Source organism: Anomaloglossus baeobatrachus, chromosome 6, assembly GCF_048569485.1.
Source record: "Anomaloglossus baeobatrachus isolate aAnoBae1 chromosome 6, aAnoBae1.hap1, whole genome shotgun sequence".
NCBI classification, from domain to species: Eukaryota; Metazoa; Chordata; class Amphibia; order Anura; family Aromobatidae; genus Anomaloglossus; species Anomaloglossus baeobatrachus.
The window spans coordinates 143,339,883-143,358,078 of NC_134358.1; the positions used below are offsets into that span (position 1 = coordinate 143,339,883).

Below are 18,196 nucleotides of genomic sequence, written 5' to 3' on the forward strand. Positions count from 1 at the left end.
TACCTCCATCTTAGAGTTCGGTCCAGTGGATCCACCTCCTGGGTCTGCCCGACCGCCCGGCCGTGACAGCTATGTATAATGGGGCCTTAGGGTTGCACGGAGGAAGAAACCAGCTGGTCACCGGTGAGGCATAGTCCAAATTTATAAGGAGAAAAAGTCCAGCAATTCCACAAAAGTAAAAGAAAAAAAATCTTTATTTCAAAATCTTGGGTAAAATTCCATAGGACAGATATTAAAAACAGAGCAGATGACGCATTTTAGCTCACACAGGATCCTTACTCATATTTCCTGTGTGATCCAAAATGCATCATCTGCTCTGTTTTTCATATTTGTCCTATGGCATTTTACCCAAGATTTTGAAATAAAGATTTTTTTTCTTTTATTTTTTGTGGGATTGCTGTACTTTTTCTCCCTATCATTTTGGACTTTGAGTTAAATGACAAAACCACTACATACATGATCTTTCTCTACTGAACCAGGTACATCTATGGACTGCACAGATAATTGAACCCATTTTTGGAACAGTTTTATGATTTATGAGAACTTGAGAGCAGGAAAAAAACACTAATATCTTTGGTCCGCGTGCTATCCGGAAAGCACGTGGACCTATGTTAATCAATGGGTCAGTAAAAATTATTTCTTTCTCTGAATCTGTTGTGAAAAAAAATGGCAGCATGCTCGATTTTCCTCTAGAAATTCTCTACCCATTCAAGACAAAAATTGGATGCCACTAAATAACACCTGAGTTTTATGGATTCATTGCAATTCTGTATTATAGGTAACTGTAAATGGTGTTGTAAATTATTAAAAGTTGCTACTGTAAAAAAAAAAAATGAATTGCGCATGAATGACAAGTGAGAAAAAAATGTTCTACTTTTCTGGATGAAAATCTGAACAAGTTTTTAAAATTTGCATGCCCCTACCCGATCATAGCAATGTCCTACTGATTTTGATGATCCTAGTAGCATCATACTGATGATTTGTGGAGATTATGGATTTATTTTCTCTGCATTATAATTTTTAATGTATATTAATTTTGATATTCTCATCAACGGATAAAAACAGCAACAATTTCCCCTAATATGGTGTAGTACCGCTTACCTTTTACGTTGTCTGAATATGTAAACCCTGATTCTGGATCATCTGTAAAAAAGGAATGGAAAAATTAACACAGTTTAGCATCATTCATAATGATTAAACTTAATATTCCTGAATTACGGCATATTATACTTCACACAATGCCATTACAGCCATGTCTTTGCTTTACATTACAAAATAGTGCTGACAGGTTCTCTTTAAGGTGTTAATTTATAATTTCATGTAGACACTTTTAGCTGTTTGTGATCAACAGAAAAAGAAAACTTGCTCAGAGGCTACATCCCCAAATATCCATTGTACAATCTTTAATGTAAAACAAAATCAGAAAATAAATGTCTATTTCGAGTCGCATTAGCTGTAATTATGAAAGAATTGTTCATGGCATCCATGATTCACTTGAATCGTCCATGCTTTCCTTTTTATTTTATGTTTTGTTGCGATTTATGACCCACTCAAACCCACTCAAAAAGCAGAGTGCATATATAACACTGTCATCTTTTGAAAAGGAAGACAGAGAACATGGAGAAAAGCTCAAATGCTGCACTGAGGAATCCTTTATTCTGGAGAGGCACAGTTAGGAAAAGTAAGATGCAAACTTTGCTTTGATGAATGGTATGCCATACTGAGAATATATATAAAGAAAAATGTTTTGAAAATGGTGCATTCTCCATTTTACACCATTAAAGTCTTAATAATAGGACCCAAGATCAGAGAGTACTTAGTTCAGACCGCTGGTCCAAGCTGTCAGTCTTCTGAGGATAGGAGATTTATAAATTCCTTTAATGCTGGGATTGATTACACCAAAGTTGCTCTTAAGCTTCAATGGGTGAATTTCTAAAGGATGAGAGACATTTCCTCGCTTCCTGTAAATAATGCCTTTTTAGGCTAATAACATATTGGAATTTGCTGTTTTTTTAATTTATCCAGAATGTTACTCTAAAGTCTATGATGACTATTTAAATATTTTTTTGTTGGTGGCACTTTTTTCCTTAATTCTGCCATTTTTTTCTGAAATTTTTCTGAGTGACTTTTCTTTAAGACTTGTAAGAAAAGAGACAAAAAATATTTATATCACTCACAACTAAAAATACCTAAAAAAACTTTGAGACATAACATTTAGGCATCAATTAAATTAGCTAATAAATCAGTGGGATTCTTCCCTAAAAACTAATGTGCATTCTGTATACAAAATTGACTTCTCAATTTTGTTGCCCAAATGACATTTTTTTATAGGGGAGCTGTTCTAAAAGATGGCATTTTTTAATGTTGTGTGCACTAAATTTTGGTGCACGTATTGTTTTAGAATAAACTAACTGGTAAGTAATCTGTAAAGAAGAGAAATATGTCTAAAGGAGGCGTGCACATTACATCGTTTAGATTGTGGCACGCCCACATTGACTTTGAAGCAATGATGAAGAAGTCGCATCAGGAAAACACTTTTTTATTATCTAATAAGTGAAATAGCAGTAACTTCCAAATTGAAAATACTAGAATAATCAGCAACATCTCTCTGAATCTTTAAGGCTTTTAAAGCCTTCAAGGTGTTGCCCAAAATGTAAACAAACCCTTCGCAATCCGGTGTCACCACTCACTCTCCTGGCAATTACATAACAGTGTCACATCATGAGGTCCTTGCGGCTAAATAGTGGCTGCTTCACTCCCCCTGCCTTTGGATAAATCAGTTACATTCGGAGGAAATGAGAACTTCTGCTCTCTCTGTTCTTACAAATGTACTGTATGTGATATGTCCGAAGGAAGGGAGAGTGAATCAGCCACTATTTGGCTGCAAGAATCGTGTAACGTGACACTGTAATGCAACTGCCAGGAGAGCGAGTTCTGACACCACTGGAATAATGTGGACATAGGAGGTGATGAAGATGAGCACACCCGTGGAAGTTTGGGTTCTGCGGGTACAGCCAGACTTTAGATAAAGTTCTGTTCTGGACTTGCCCTGAACCTCATTGGATGTCACTGATTGAGCAGTTCAGCTCTCCACGTACATATAGCAAGCCATAAAAATAACAATTCCAGAGGACGGATGGCCGGGCTTCTTTTTTTTTTTTTACAAACTATTTCCGATAACGCTAATTTTACCCCAATATGAGCTATTCAGAGACTGCAAGTGGCTCTCATTTGACCGAGCACCGAGCAAACCCAAACACAGCCATGCTCGCTCAAGTGGTTGGCATACTTAAAGTACCCAAAATCTGAACTCAAACACTAATTTTTTTTTTTTGCAAAGTCCGTTGTTTGGTACGTACACCGAACTTTAAAGATGGGAATCTGCTGAACTCTAGAGGTGAATATAAATATTTAAAATGTGGGAAACATATGGATCGAGAAGAGTTTGTCTTAGTAGATGGCAAGAACTTTAAGCAGTTAAAAGAAGTTATACAAAATTGAACATATGCACACCAAGTTGTTGTGTATATGCTTATCTGTTTTGTTATTTTTTTGGCACTTTTTCAGGTGAGTTCCACATAGAATCCACCTGTAAAATATGTAGTAGGCTCATACACTTAAGGGTTCTTTACACGTTGCGACTAGCAATGTCGAGCGCGATAGCACCCGCCCCCGTCGTTCGTGCGACATTTGGTGATCACTGCCGTAGCGAACATTATCGCTACGGCAGCATCACATGGCATACCTTGTCAGCGACGTCGCCATGACCGCCGAACAATCCCTCCTTCAAGGGGGAGGTGCGTTCGGCGTCACAGCGACGTCACAGCGACGTCACTAAGCGGCTGGCCAATAGAAGCGGAGGGGCGGAGATGAGCGGGACGTAACATCCCGCCCACCTGCTTCCTTCCGCATTGCCGGTGGACGCAGGTAAGGAGATGTTTATCGTTCCTGCGGTGTCACACGCAGCGATGTGTGCTGCCGCAGGAACGACAAACAACATCGTACCTGCAGCAGCAACGATATTAAGGAAAGGAGCGACATGTCAACGATCACCGTTTTTGGACGATTTTGCGATAGTTGATCGTCACTCCTTTGTGTCACACGCTGCGATGTTGCTACCGGCGCCGGATGTGCGTCACTAATGACGTGACCTAGACGATATATCGTTAGCGATATTGCAGCGTGTAAAGCACCCTTAAGAGTCAAGCAAAATTTATATCTATCACACAGCAAGTGCCAATGGAACAAATTTGGCATGTCTTCTGCCTGGTCTAGGTTTAAGCAGTTTAAAGAGAAAGCATAATAAATTAATTGTGCAGGAAAGATATTATAAAATTGTTAAATTTAGATCAAAAAATAAAATACACAAGCACTAGGCCTACAGATTGATCAACAATGAAGCAATAGAAGTTTAAAAGGACAATTTCCAAATTATGTAATAAAATGATTAAAATGAGCAACTATATTTAAATAGAGTGAAGATTAGACAAGAGCAGTGGTTTTGAAATATTGCCCAGAAAATACATGTTGGAGGAGAAAAAGAGAGAGACAACCCTGCTGACTATAAGAATTTACACTACAGGAGAAAGAGAGAGAGAGAATACCTTCTGCCTAGAAGAGCTTACACTATATAGAAAAGAGAGCAGACCTTGCTGACTATAAGAGCTTACACTCTCTAGGAGAGAGAGAGAGAAAAAGAGAGAGAAAGAGAGAGATAGAGAAAGAAAAAGAAAGAGAGAAAGAGAGAGAGAGAAGGAGGGAAGGCCCTGCTCACCATAAGAGCTTACACTCTCTAGGAGAGAGACAGAGAAAGAGAGAGAGAGAAAGAGAGAGAGAGAAAGAGAAAGAGAGAGAGAAAGAGAAAGAGAGAAGGCCCTGCTCACCATAAGAGATTACACTCTCTAGGAGAGAGAGAGAGAAAGAGAGAGAGAGAGAAAGAGAAAGAGAGAGAGAAAGATAGAAGGCCCTGCTCACCATAAGAGCTTAAACTCTCTAGGAGAGAGAAAGGGAAAGAGAGAGAGAGAAAGAGAGAGAAAAAGAGAGAGAGAATACCCTGTTAACTATAGGGACTTAAACTCTATAGGACAGAGAGAGATAGAGGAACCTGCTGACCTTAAGAGGTTACACTCTATAGAAGAGAGAGAGAAAGAGAGAGAGAGAGAGAGAACCCTGCTGACAGAGCATACACTCTATAGAAAAGATAGGAATCTTCTGACCACAGGAGCGCACATTGTATAGAGGAGAGAGAAAACAAGTAAGGGAATCCTGCTCACCATAAGAGCTTAAACTCTCTAGGAGAGAGAAAAAGTGAAACAGAGAGAGAGAGAAGACCCTGTTGACTATAAGAGTTTAAGCTCCATATAACAAAGAGAGAGAGAGAGAGAACAATCTGCTGACCATTAGATTTTACACTCCACAGAAGAGAGAGAGAAAGAAAATCATGCTGACCATTAGAGCTTACACTCTACAGAAAAGAGAGAGAGAGAGAGCAAGAAAATCATGCTGACCATAAGTGCCTACACTCTATAGAAGAGCGAGAACGAGGGCGAGAACTCCACTGACTATAAGGGCTTACACTCTATAGAAAAGAGAGTGAAAGAGAGAGAGCCTCGTTGACTACAAGAGAATACACTCTATAGAAGAGAGTGAGAAAGAGAGAGAATCCGGCTGACTATAAGAGCATACACTCTATAGAAGAGAGCGAGAAAGAGAGAGAGAGAATCCTGCTGACTATAGAAGAGCGTACATTCTATAAAAGGGAGAACCCTGCTTATCATAAGAGCTTATATCCTATAGAAGGAGAAATAAAGGGAGATTCCCTGCTGACCATAAGAGCTTACACTCTATAGGAGAGAGAAAAAAACAGATAATCCCTTCTGAGTATAAGAGCTTACACTCTACCTATAGAGACCCATTCCCTACAGAAGGCTGAAACCTAGCTGTTTGCTGTGAGTAGCAGTTGCTCCACTTTTCCTTTTCCCAGGTTGGAGTAATCTTCACATGCATCCTTACATTCACATTACAGTTATACAAGAGGAAGCGCACCTTGGATTTAAACAAAATGTTTCACATGAAGCACAGGTCTCTTTACTCAGTGTTGATAGATGATGTCAGCTGTGGGAATCTTTGTGTCTGAAAAGCAGCGCCCTATCTCTTAATTATTATTAGAAATGTCAGAGTAAATGGGAAAGTTACTTGTGCTGTAAATTACTTGAGTGTCTAAGGGATTATAGATTTTTTAATGATTTCTTGTTCATTTCTACAAGAAAAAGATTAGTAACTGTTTGACATGAATGTGTTTAAATATATGAGGCCCAGTATCTTTAGGCTTTCATGTCATTTTTTATATTAGAAAGTAAGAGGGTCACTATAATGTGAAATTAATACCTTACTAATGTACAAGAAATGTCAGGAGAATAAAAGAAAACCGAGAAACCTTAAGAAATCACATCCATTAGCGCATAATTTTTTGTCTCTTTTTTGGACCACTCAGAAATATTATAAAAATTAGTCATACAGTTGGTAAAATGATGAAGATGATGATGAAGATATACTGTATTTTTGGGCACTAAAGAAACTTGTGTAATGAACTTTATTTACCTAGACCTGTATCCATTACTAAGGGGCATTCTCTACGTCTAGAGAAAAAAAACCTTTTACCATTAATAGGAAATTCTCCTTCAATAAGCTCTGAGAATATTGAAATTAAGCAAACAAAATGTTGAGATTCTTTTTTGAAAGATGTGATGAAGGGCTCTCTCTTAATATATATATCAAATTGCAGGACAGACAAAAAGTTTGGACACACCTTTTCATTCAAAGAGTTTTCTTTATTTTCATGACTCTGAAAATTGTAGATTCACATTGAAGGCATCAAAACTATGAATTAACACATATGAAATGAAATAATTTACAAAAAATGTGAAACAACTGAAAATATGTCTTATATTCTAGGTTCTTCAAAGTAGCCACCTTTTGCTTTGATCACTGCTTTGCACACTCTTGGCATTCTCTTGATGAGCTTCAAGAGGTAGTCCCCGGAAATGGTTTTCACTTCACAGGTGTGCCCTGTCAGGTTTAATAAGTGGGATTTCTTGCCTTATAAATGGGCTTGGAACCATCAATTTGTGTTGTGCAGAAGTCTGGTGGATACACAGCTGATAGTCCTACTGAATAGACTGTTAGAATTTGTATTATGGTAAGAAAAAAGCAACTAAGTAAAAAAAAAGGAGTGACCATCATTACTTTAAGAAATGAAGGTCAGTCAGTCCGAAAAATTGGGAAAACTTTGAAAGTGTCCCCAAGTGCAGTAGCAAAAACCATCAAATGCTACAAAGAAACTGGCTCACATGAGGACCGCCCCAGGAATGGAAGACCAAGAGTCACCTCTGCTGCGGAGGATAAGTTTATCCGAGTCACCAGCCTCAGAAATCGCAGGTGAACAGCAGCTCAGATTAGAGACCAGGTCAATGTCACACAGAGTTCTAGCAGCAGACACATCTCTACAACAACTGTTAAGAAGAGACTTTGTGCAGCAGGCCTTCATGGTAAAATAGCTGCTAGGAAACCACTGCTAAGGACAGGCAACAAGCAGAAGAGACTTGTTTGAGATAAAGAACACAAGGAATGGACATTAGACCAGTGGAAATCTGTGTTTTGGTCTGATGAGTCAAAATTTGAGATCTTTGGATCCAACCACCGTGTCTTTGTGCGATGCAGAAAAGGTGAACGGATGGACTCTACATGCCTGGTTCCCACTATGAAGCATGCAGGAGGAGGTGTGATGGTGTGGGGGTGCTTTGCTGGGGACACTGTTGGGGATTTATTCAAAATTGAAAGCATACTGAACCAGCATAGCTACCACAGCATCTTGCAGCAGCATGCTATTCCATCCGGTTTGCGTTTAGTTGGACCATCATTTGTTTTTCAACAGGACAATGACCCCAACCACACCTCCAGGCTGTGTAAGGGCTATTTAACTAAGAAGGAGAGTGATGGGGTTCTACGCCAGATGACCTGGCCTCCACAGTCACCAGACCTGTACCTAATCGAGATGGTTTGGGGTGAGCTGGATCGCAGAGTGAAGGCAAAAGGACCAACAAGTGTTAAGCATCTCTGGGAACTCCTTCAAGACTGTTGAAAGACCATTTCCAGTGACTACCTCTTGAAGCTCATCAAGAGAATGCAAAGAGTGTGCACAGCAGTAATCAAAGCAAAAGGTGGCTACTTTGAAGAACCTAGAATATAAGACCTATTTTCAGTTGTTTCACAAATTTTTTGGTAAGTATTTAATTCCACATGTGTTAATTCATAGTTTTGATGCCTTCAATGTGAATCTACAATTTTCAGAGTCATGAAAATAAAGAAAACTCTTTGAGTACGCTGTGCTGTATATAGTACATACTAAATTGTTTGAGACAGGACAAAGAACCTAGGATTGATTGATGATACTATACGGAGCTTTACACGCAGCGACATCGCTAGCGATGCCGCTCGTGAAAGCACCCGCCCTCGTCGTTTGTGCCTCACGGGCAAATAGCTGCTAGTGGCGCACAATATCGCTAGTACCCGTTACACGTACTTACCTTCCTAGCGACATCACTGTGGCCGGCAAACATCCTTTTTTCTAAGGGGGCGGTTCATGTGGCGTCACAGCGACGTCAAATGGCAGGCGTCCAATTGAAGCAGAGGGGTGGAGAGCAGCCGCATGGAAGTCACGCCCACCTCTTTGCTGGAAGACGCAGGTAAGGTGTTGTTTGTCGTTCCTGGGGTGTCACACGTAGCGATGTGTGCTGCCTCAGGAACGACGAACAACCTGCATCCTGCAGGAGCAACGACATTTGGGAAATGGACGACGTGTCAACAATCAACGATTTGGTGAGTATTTTATATCGTTAGCTGTCGCTCGTACATGTCACACGCAACGACGTCGCTAACGAGGCCGGATGTGCGTCACAAATTCTGTGACCCAATCCAATTGAGGATCTGTGGAAAGAGCTGAAAACTGCTGTTCGCAAACGCTCTCCATCCAACCTCACTCAGCTTGAGCTATTTGCAAAGGAAGAATGGGCAAGAATTTCAGTCTCTCGATGTGCAAATCGGATAGAGACATACCTCAAGTGACTTGCAGCTGTAATCGCAGCAAAAGGTGTCGCTACAAAGTATTAACTTAAAGGGGACGAATAATATTGCACGTCCTACTTTTCAGTTTTTTATTTTTTAAAAATGTTTAAAATAAGCAATACATTTCATTCAACTTCACAATTGTGTCCCACTTGTTGTTAATTCTTCACCATAACATTAAAATGTTTATCTTTATTTGTGAAGCCTGAAATGTGCGAAAAGGTTGAAAAATTCAAGGGGGTCGAATACTTTCGTAAGGCACTGTCTATATATATATATATATATATATATATATATATATATATATATATCACCCCGATGTCTCTGAAAACATGATAGACATTTTGCGCATATAAGTAAAATATCATTTAATTCTTTACCAGTAGCTTTCACAATGTAGACATATTTTAGAATTTACTTTTTACTTACACAATAATATTCAGTGTGTATGACAGCCTAAAGTGGTTATATACTGGACAGTTTCATTCCTTTTATGTTGCACCATGAACATAAATATATTATAGATTTATAGATACAGTACCACATATTTATTCAAAGTGTCCAATACACCATTAATATCAGTTTATCTCTTCTGCCAGCATAAATATAAATAAGAATTGCAGTCATGTCCTTATTGATTTCAACCTGCTATCAATAAATTTATTGGCTGTGTAAATAATGTAAAGTGTTACCAGTGATAACGTCGGTGAATATTCTACCGTAACGCTCTTTTATTTCTGTTATTGTTGCTACTTTTTAAATCAATTAAATATCTTAATGGTATACTCACAGGCATCGATAAGTTGGAGAAACCAAACAGAAAATGTAATCACAGAAAAGAAATTTACTCCTGAAATACATAGTTTATTAAAGTACAAAGTTAAAAGATAAACTAATGAAATAAAACTCTTCAATTAACAAACAAGGTAGAGAGAATGCCCACTATCCAAAAACGGAGGGGTATGGTGAAAAAAACAGCTGGTTGGAAGTGAAACAGTAGGTGATATATCTGAATAAGGATAATTATATCACAATACTGGTTAGCTTATGCTAATATCTACATATCCAAGGTAAACACAAGTTACCATCACCAGATAGTCACCCTCAAAGCCATTCAAGAGGGCGGCACGGTGGCTCAGTGGTTAGCACTGCAGTCTTGCAGCGCTGGGGTCCTGGGTTCAAATCCCACCAAGGACACTATCTGCAAGGAGTTTGTATGTTCTCCCCGTGTTTGCATGGGTTTCCTCCGGGTACTCCGGTTCCTCCCACACTCCAAAGACATACTGATAGAGACTCTAGATTGTGAGCCTCAATGAGGACAGTGTTGCCAATGTATGTAAAGCGCTGTGGAATTAATAGCGCTATATAAATGAATAAAATTATTATTATTATTCAAACCAGTTGATATTACAATAGTCGGACATGAAAACTGTTGTCCCAGGTCTGTCAGACGGTCAGTTCAGTCTATGATACATAGTCATCAATCCAATTGAGTCCAATATCTGAATTAAACATCCCAAAGAAATAGGGAGCGAGAAAACATCAAGAAAATAATCCAACGCGTTTTACCTCTCAAAAGAAGTTCATCAAGGGTATATATATATATATATATATATATATATATATACAGTTAGGTCCAGAAATATTTGGACAGTGACACAAGTTTTGTTATTTTAGCTGTTTACAAAAACATGTTCAGAAATACAATTATATATATAATATGGGCTGAAAGTGCACACTCCCAGCTGCAATATGAGAGTTTTCACATCCAAATCGGAGAAAGGGTTTAGGAATCATAGCTCTGTAATGCATAGCCTCCTCTTTTTCAAGGGACCAAAAGTAATTGGACAAGGGACTCTAAGGGCTGCAATTAACTCTGAAGGCGTCTCCCTCATTAACCTGTAATCAATGAAGTAGTTAAAAGGTCTGGGGTTGATTACAGGTGTGTGGTTTTGCATTTGGAAGCTGTTGCTGTGACCAGACAACATGCGGTCTAAGGAACTCTCAATTGAGGTGAAGCAGAACATCCTGAGGCTGAAAAAAAAGAAAAAATCCATCAGAGAGATAGCAGACATGCTTGGAGTAGCAAAATCAACAGTCGGGTACATTCTGAGAAAAAAGGAATTGACTGGTGAGCTTGGGAACTCAAAAAGGCCTGGGCGTCCACGGATGACAACAGTGGTGGATGATCGCCGCATACTTTTTTTGGTGAAGAAGAACCCGTTCACAACATCAACTGAAGTCCAGAACACTCTCAGTGAAGTAGGTGTATCTGTCTCTAAGTCAACAGTAAAGAGAAGACTCCATGAAAGTAAATACAAAGGGTTCACATCTAGATACAAACCATTCATCAATTCCAAAAATAGACAGGCCAGAGTTAAATTTGCTGAAAAACACCTCATGAAGCCAGCTCAGTTCTGGAAAAGTATTCTATGGACAGATGAGACCAAGATCAACCTGTACCAGAATGATGGGAAGAAAAAAGTTTGGAGAAGAAAGGGAACGGCACATGATCCAAGGCACACCACATCCTCTGTAAAACATGGTGGAGGCAACGTGATGGCATGGGCATGCATGGCTTTCAATGGCACTGGGTCACTTGTGTTTATTGATGACATAGCAGACAAGAGTAGCCGGATGAATTCTGAAGTGTACCGGGATATACTTTCAGCCCAGATTCAGCCAAATGCCGCAAAGTTGATCGGACGGCGCTTCATAGTACAGATGGACAATGACCCCAAGCATACAGCCAAAGCTACCCAGGAGTTCATGAGTGCAAAAAAGTGGAACATTCTGCAATGGCCAAATCAATCACCAGATCTTAACCCAATTGAGCATGCATTTCACTTGCTCAAATCTAGACTTAAGACGGAAAGACCCACAAACAAGCAAGATCTGAAGGCTGCGGCTGTAAAGGCCTGGCAAAGCATTAAGAAGGAGGAAACCCAGCGTTTGGTGATGTCCATGGGTTCCAGACTTAAGGCAGTGATTGCCTCCAAAGGATTCGCAACAAAATATTGAAAATAAAAATATATTGTTTGGGTTTGGTTTATTTGTCCAATTACTTTTGACCTCCTAAAATGTGGAGTGTTTGTAAAGAAATGTGTACAATTCCTACAATTTCTATCAGATATTTTTGTTCAAACCTTCAAATTAAACGTTACAATCTGCACTTGAATTCTGTTGTAGAGGTTTCATTTCAAATCCAATGTGGTGGCATGCAGAGCCCAACTCGCGAAAATTGTGTCACTGTCCAAATATTTCTGGACCTAACTGTATATGTGGAATAGAATATTTGATCTCTTTAGGTATTCATAGATAGATATATTTGTTCTCATAAAAACAACGGTTCTAGAATATGGGACCACCAAAAAGGTAATCTGTAGACAGTAGGGTAGGTGCTTCTGATGTATCAGCACCAGTGGCGTAACTAGAGTTTGATGGCCCCCGGTGCAAAGTTCAGAGTTGGGCCCCCCTTCCTCCACGTACACTGACACTAGGGATACGGGATAATGACGGGGTACGGGATAATAAGCAACCAGGTTTCCCGTGATATGAAATCCCTCTATCAGCACCCAACGTTCTTATGTTCTGATATCCAGCTTGTCCTCTGCACCCAGCTTTCCCATGCTTTGCTATACATCTTTCCCTCAGCACCCAGCTTTCCCATATCAGAGCATGGGAAAGCTGGGTGCTGAGAGAAGAGCCTTTTTCCCTCAGCACAAAACATTCCCATCCCCTGCTTGTATCTTAGTCCCCCCTCGTATGTAGTTCTCCAAATACTATAATGGCCCCCACATAGCCTTCCAAATAGTATAAAGGGTCCCACATAATCCTTCATATATTAGCATGCACATCCATAGTCCTCCATGTATTATAATGCATTTCCCATAGTTCTCCATATATTATACTGCACCACAGTCTTCCATGTTTAATAATGCACCCCCATAGTCCATGTATAAGGTAGCCCCCATAGTCCTATCTGTATTATAACGCAACCCTACAAAACTTCATATTGCATTTTGCAGCCCCATACTCCTCCAAATATAATGCACCCCTATAGTCCATGTATAAGGTGTCCTTTCAGCCCCCTAGACCTCCATGTATAATGCAGCCCTTGCCCATGTATAAGGTGTCGTTCATGTTTATTATGCAGTCCCCCCAGACCTTCATGTATAATAATGTAGCCAGCCTCCCCAGGCCTCCATGTATAATAATGCAGCCAGCCTCCCAGGCCCCCATGTATAATAATGCAGCCAGCCTCTCCAGGCCTCCATCTATAATAATGCTGCCAGCCTCCCCAGGCCTCCATGTATAATAATGCAGACATCCTCCCTAGGCCTCCATGTAAAATAATAATGCAGACAGCCTCCCCAGGCCTCCATGTATAATAATGCAGCCATCCTCCCCAGGCCTCCATGTATAATAATGCAGCCAGCCTCCCAAGTCCTCCATCTATAATAATGCTGCCAGCCTCTCCAGGCCTCCATGTATAATAATGCAGACAGCCTCCCCAGGCCTCCATGTATAATAATGCAGCCATCCTCCCCAGGCCTCCATGTATAATAATGCTGCCAGCATCCCCAGGCCTCCATGTATAATAATGCAGCCAGCCTCCCAAGTCCTCCATCTATAATAATGCTGCCAGCCTCTCCAGGCCTCCATGTATAATAATGCAGACAGCCTCCCCAGGCCTCCATGTACAGTATAATGCAGCCTCCCCAGACCTCCATGTACAGTATAATGCAGCCTCCCAGACCTCCATGTACAGTATAATGCAACCTCCCAGGCCTCCATGTACAGTATAATGCAGCCTCCCCAGGCCTCCATGTACAGAATAATGCAGCCTCCCCACCCCAGGCCTCCATGTACAGTATAATGCAGCCTCCCCACCCCAGGCCTCCATGTACAGTAAAATGCAGCCTCCCCACTCCAGGCCTCCATGTACAGTATCATGCAGCCTCCCCACCCCAGGCCTCCATGTACAGTATCATGCAGCCTCCCCACCCCAGGCCTTCATGTACAGTATCATGCAGCCTCCCCACCCCAGGCCTCCATGTACAGTATCATGCAGCCTCCCCACCCCAGGCCTTCATGTACAGTATCATGCAGCCTCCCCACCCCAGGCCTCCATGTACAGTATCATGCAACCTCCCCACCCCAGGCCTCCATGTACAGTATCATGCAGCCCCCCCACCTTAGGCCTCCATGTACAGTATCATGCAGCCTCCCCACCCCATGCCTCCATGTACAGTATCATGCAGCCTCCCCACCCCAGGCCTCCATGTACAGTATCATGCAGCCTCCCCACCCCAGGCCTCCATGTACAGTATCATGCAGCCTCCCCACCCCAGGCCTCTGACCACCGTGTACTCACTTATATATAAAAAAAAACAACAAGTACTCACCGCTCTCCTCCTTCCATTGCTGCTCGTCCTCCCCTCTCCTCGTTCTCTCAGTGCTCCGGTCGGCGTCCTCCCTCCCTGCACTCTGTGCACTCAGCACAGCAGTCGCACAGGAGTGACGTCACCGTGCAGGCACAGGGGGAGAATGATGATGCAGAGCTGCGCCGGCCGCTCTATGCTTCATTATTACTATGCGCGGTGATGGGGAGGGGGGGCCCCGCTGCCGCTGCTGACATCGAGCAGGGGGGCCCTGTGTCGGGAGCGGCTGCGGGTCATATAGTGGGCGCGTGCACTGTGACAGATCAGCGCAGCTTCTCACTGACAGGAGCTGGCTGCTGATCTGCCAGGTGGCCGCGGGCCCCAAACCTCCCGGGCCCGGTCGCGTTGGCGACTGCTGCGACCGCGGTAGTTACGCCCCTGATCAGCACCCAGAGTGCTGCTTTATGACAGAAATGCTGGATTAGGTGGCCTCTTTTATAGGAAGGTCCATTATCATCTCATCTCCATTAAGTAGAGTACAAAATATCATAAATCCATGGTAGCAGCCAAACGGTGGTGTTTTATTTCCCATAGGATTTGTGACATATAAATGTAATCAATGGAAGCTGACAGCACAGCTTACAATTAGAGATGAGCGAACCGGTCGCGGTTCGGCTCGAGGCGGTTCGCCGAACGGGGGGTCTGGCTCGAGTTCGGCTCGTCGAACGTTCGACGAACCGAACTAGAACCAATAGGCTATAATGGGAGGCAATCACAAACACATAAAAATGCATTATAAATGTACACAAACAGTTAATAAACATTGCCATAACACTTACCGGTCCTCGCGATCCCTTCTGCACTCTGTCTCCTGCCGCTATTCCATCCGATGATCGCTGAATCCTCCCGGTGACCTGCACTGCCAGCAGAGAAGCAGGACCTATCGTGACGTCAAAATAGCCATGTGACCAGTCACGTGGCTATTATCTCATTGGCTACAGACTGGTCACATGACTATGACACGTCATGTAGGACCTGCGAGTGCATCTCTCCGGTACACGGTGCACATATGTGTATCGCCGTGTACCGGCGACATGCTCTAGCACACGGTCGACTCCCCGTTCCGTTAGGGACCGGCTGACACAGCCGGTCATTAACGGAGATCACCGTTGCCATAGCAACGCAGTTAGCGGTGACGTCACCGCTAACCGCGGCTCCGAGAGCACCGTTGCTATGGTAACGCGTCTGTCAGCGTTACCGCTAGCAGCCAGCAGTGATCACTCACGGAGTGAAGGCTGCACGCTGCTTCCCGATTGTAGTGAGCATTGTAGTTAGGATGGAGGTTCCCCAGCCCCAAGTGATGAGCTGGTGAATCTCATCCTTCCTCACTACAATCGTCACTACTACTACACTAGAAAGAAAGAAGACAGAAGAGCAGGATCGTGGAGGGCTGACAGGGGTAATAAAGATGGAGTCTCTAATGTGTCTGTGTATTTATTTCTATTAAAGTATTTTTTCTCTGTGTGGTGTCTTTTTTTAACCCTTTATTGGAGATTCTTAATGGCCGGGTCAAACGTGCCTGACATTAAGAATCTCTGGCTTAATACTGGCTGGTAAAACAAAGCCAGTATTAACTCATGATTACCCAACAAGCCACCCGGCTCCAGGGCTGTTGGAAGAGTTGGATACAGCGCCAGATGATGGCGCTTCTATGAGAGCGCCATTTTCTGGGACGGCTGCGGACTGAAATCCGCAGCAGAGGCGCCCACAAACCTCGGGCTAACCTGTGCTGCGGATTCCAATCCCCAGCTGCCTAGTTGTACCCGGCTGGACACAAAAATAGGGCGAAGCCCACGTCATTTGTTTTTTAATTATTTCATGAAATAAGTGAAATAATTAAAAAAAACGGGCTTCCCTATATTTTTGGTTCCCAGCCGGGTACAAATAGGCAACTGGGGGTTGGAGGCAGCCCGTGGCTGCCAGCTGTACCTGGCTAGCATACAAAAATATGGCGAAGCCCACGTCATTTTTTTGGTGGGCAAAAAACTTCTGCATACAGTCCTGGATGGAGTATGCTGAGCCTTGTAGTTCTGCAGCTGCTGTCTGCTCTTCTCCATACAGACAGACAGCAGCTGCAGAACTATAAGGCTCAGCATACTCCATCCAGGACTGTATGCAGAAGTTTTTTGCCCCCTGAAAAAATTATGTGGCTTCGCCATATTTTTGTATGCTAGCCAGGTACAGCAGGCAGGTACGGCTGCCCCCAACCCCCAGTTGCCTGTTTGTACCCGGCTGGGAACCAAAAATAAAGGGAAGCCCTTTTTTTATTATTTCATGAATTTCATGAAATAATTAGAAAACAAATGACGTAGGCTTTGCCCCATTTTTGTGTCCAGCCAGGTACAACTAGGCAGCTGGGGATTGGAATCCGCACCACCGGTTGGCCTGAGCTTTCTGGGCCCCACTGCTGCGAATTGCAGTCTGCAGCCACCTCAGAAAATGGCATTTTCATAGAAGCGCCATCTTCTGGCGCTGTATCCAACTCTTCCAGCACCTGCCTGCTATACCTGGCTAGCATACAAAAATATGGCGAAGCTCACGTCCTTTTTTTGTAGCTTTTTGGCAAAAAAAAAAAAAAAAAATGCTTCCCTGGATTTTCCATTGCCAGTGAAGGTAACACCAAGCAGTGGGGGTTAGCAGCCAGTAGCTGCTTGGATTACCCTTAGCTAGCAATACAAAAAATGCAGTGGGAGCTAACATATATTTTTTTTAATTATTTATTTAAATAACTAAAAATAAAATGGGCTTCCCTGTATTTTGATTGCTGGACATCACAGTGCTGTAAAAATAAATCTTTAAAAAAATGACGTAGCGCTCCGCGGTATTTTTGATTCTCAGCGCAGATAAAGCAGACAGCTATGGGTTGCCACCCCCATCTGCCTGCCGTTACCTTGGTTGGCAATCAAAATACAGGGAAGCCCATTAATTTTTTCTATTTAAAAAATAGTTAAAAAAAAAAAATTACGTTGGGTCCCCCCATTTTTGATAGCCAGCTAGGGTAAAGCAGACGGCTGTAGCCTGAAAACCACAGCTGGCAGCTTTACCGTGGTTGGGGATCCAATGTGGAGGTCCCCTCAGGCTCTTTTTTATAATTATTTTATAAATATTAATAATTACACAATAAAAGTAGGGGACCCCCCAAATTGGATCACCAGCCAAGGTAAAGCGGACAGCTGTGGTCTGGTATTCTCAGGGTGGGAAGGTCCATAGTTATTGGGCCTTCACAGCCTAAAAATAGCAGGCCGCAGGCACCCCAGACGTGGCGCATCCACTAGATGCGCCAATCCTGGCGCTTCACCCCAGCTCATCCCGTGCCCTGGTGCAGTGGCAAACGGGGTAATAAATCGGGTTGATACTAGCTGTAAAGTCACCTGAGATCAAGCCCAGCAGTTTGTGATGTCATGGCGTCTATTAGATACCCAACATCATAAACTGTCAGTACTAACAAAAACAAAAAATCGACAAAAGAAATTTATTTGAAAAAACAGTCCCCAAAACATTTCCTCTTTCACCAATTTATTGTAAGAAAAAAAATAAAGGGGTCCCACGACGACTCTGGACCGTCTAGAATATGGGGGGGAGACACTCAGGGAACGTATCCCCCATTTTCTAGGAGTGCGGACCCTTCA

The 18,196-nt window shown here is 42.4% G+C and overlaps 1 protein-coding gene across 3 annotated transcripts in view; it reads right to left on the reverse strand.

Moving 5' to 3' along the window:
• Positions 1-18,196, reverse strand: part of SNTG1 (syntrophin gamma 1) — a 1,064,578-nt gene that overhangs the window by 765,488 nt on the left and 280,894 nt on the right. For all 3 annotated transcript variants that reach the window (XM_075353282.1, XM_075353284.1, XM_075353281.1), the window contains exon 2: positions 1,102-1,143. The gene's annotated coding sequence lies outside the window, so the exon portion shown is untranslated. The remainder of the gene's footprint in view (positions 1-1,101; positions 1,144-18,196) is intronic.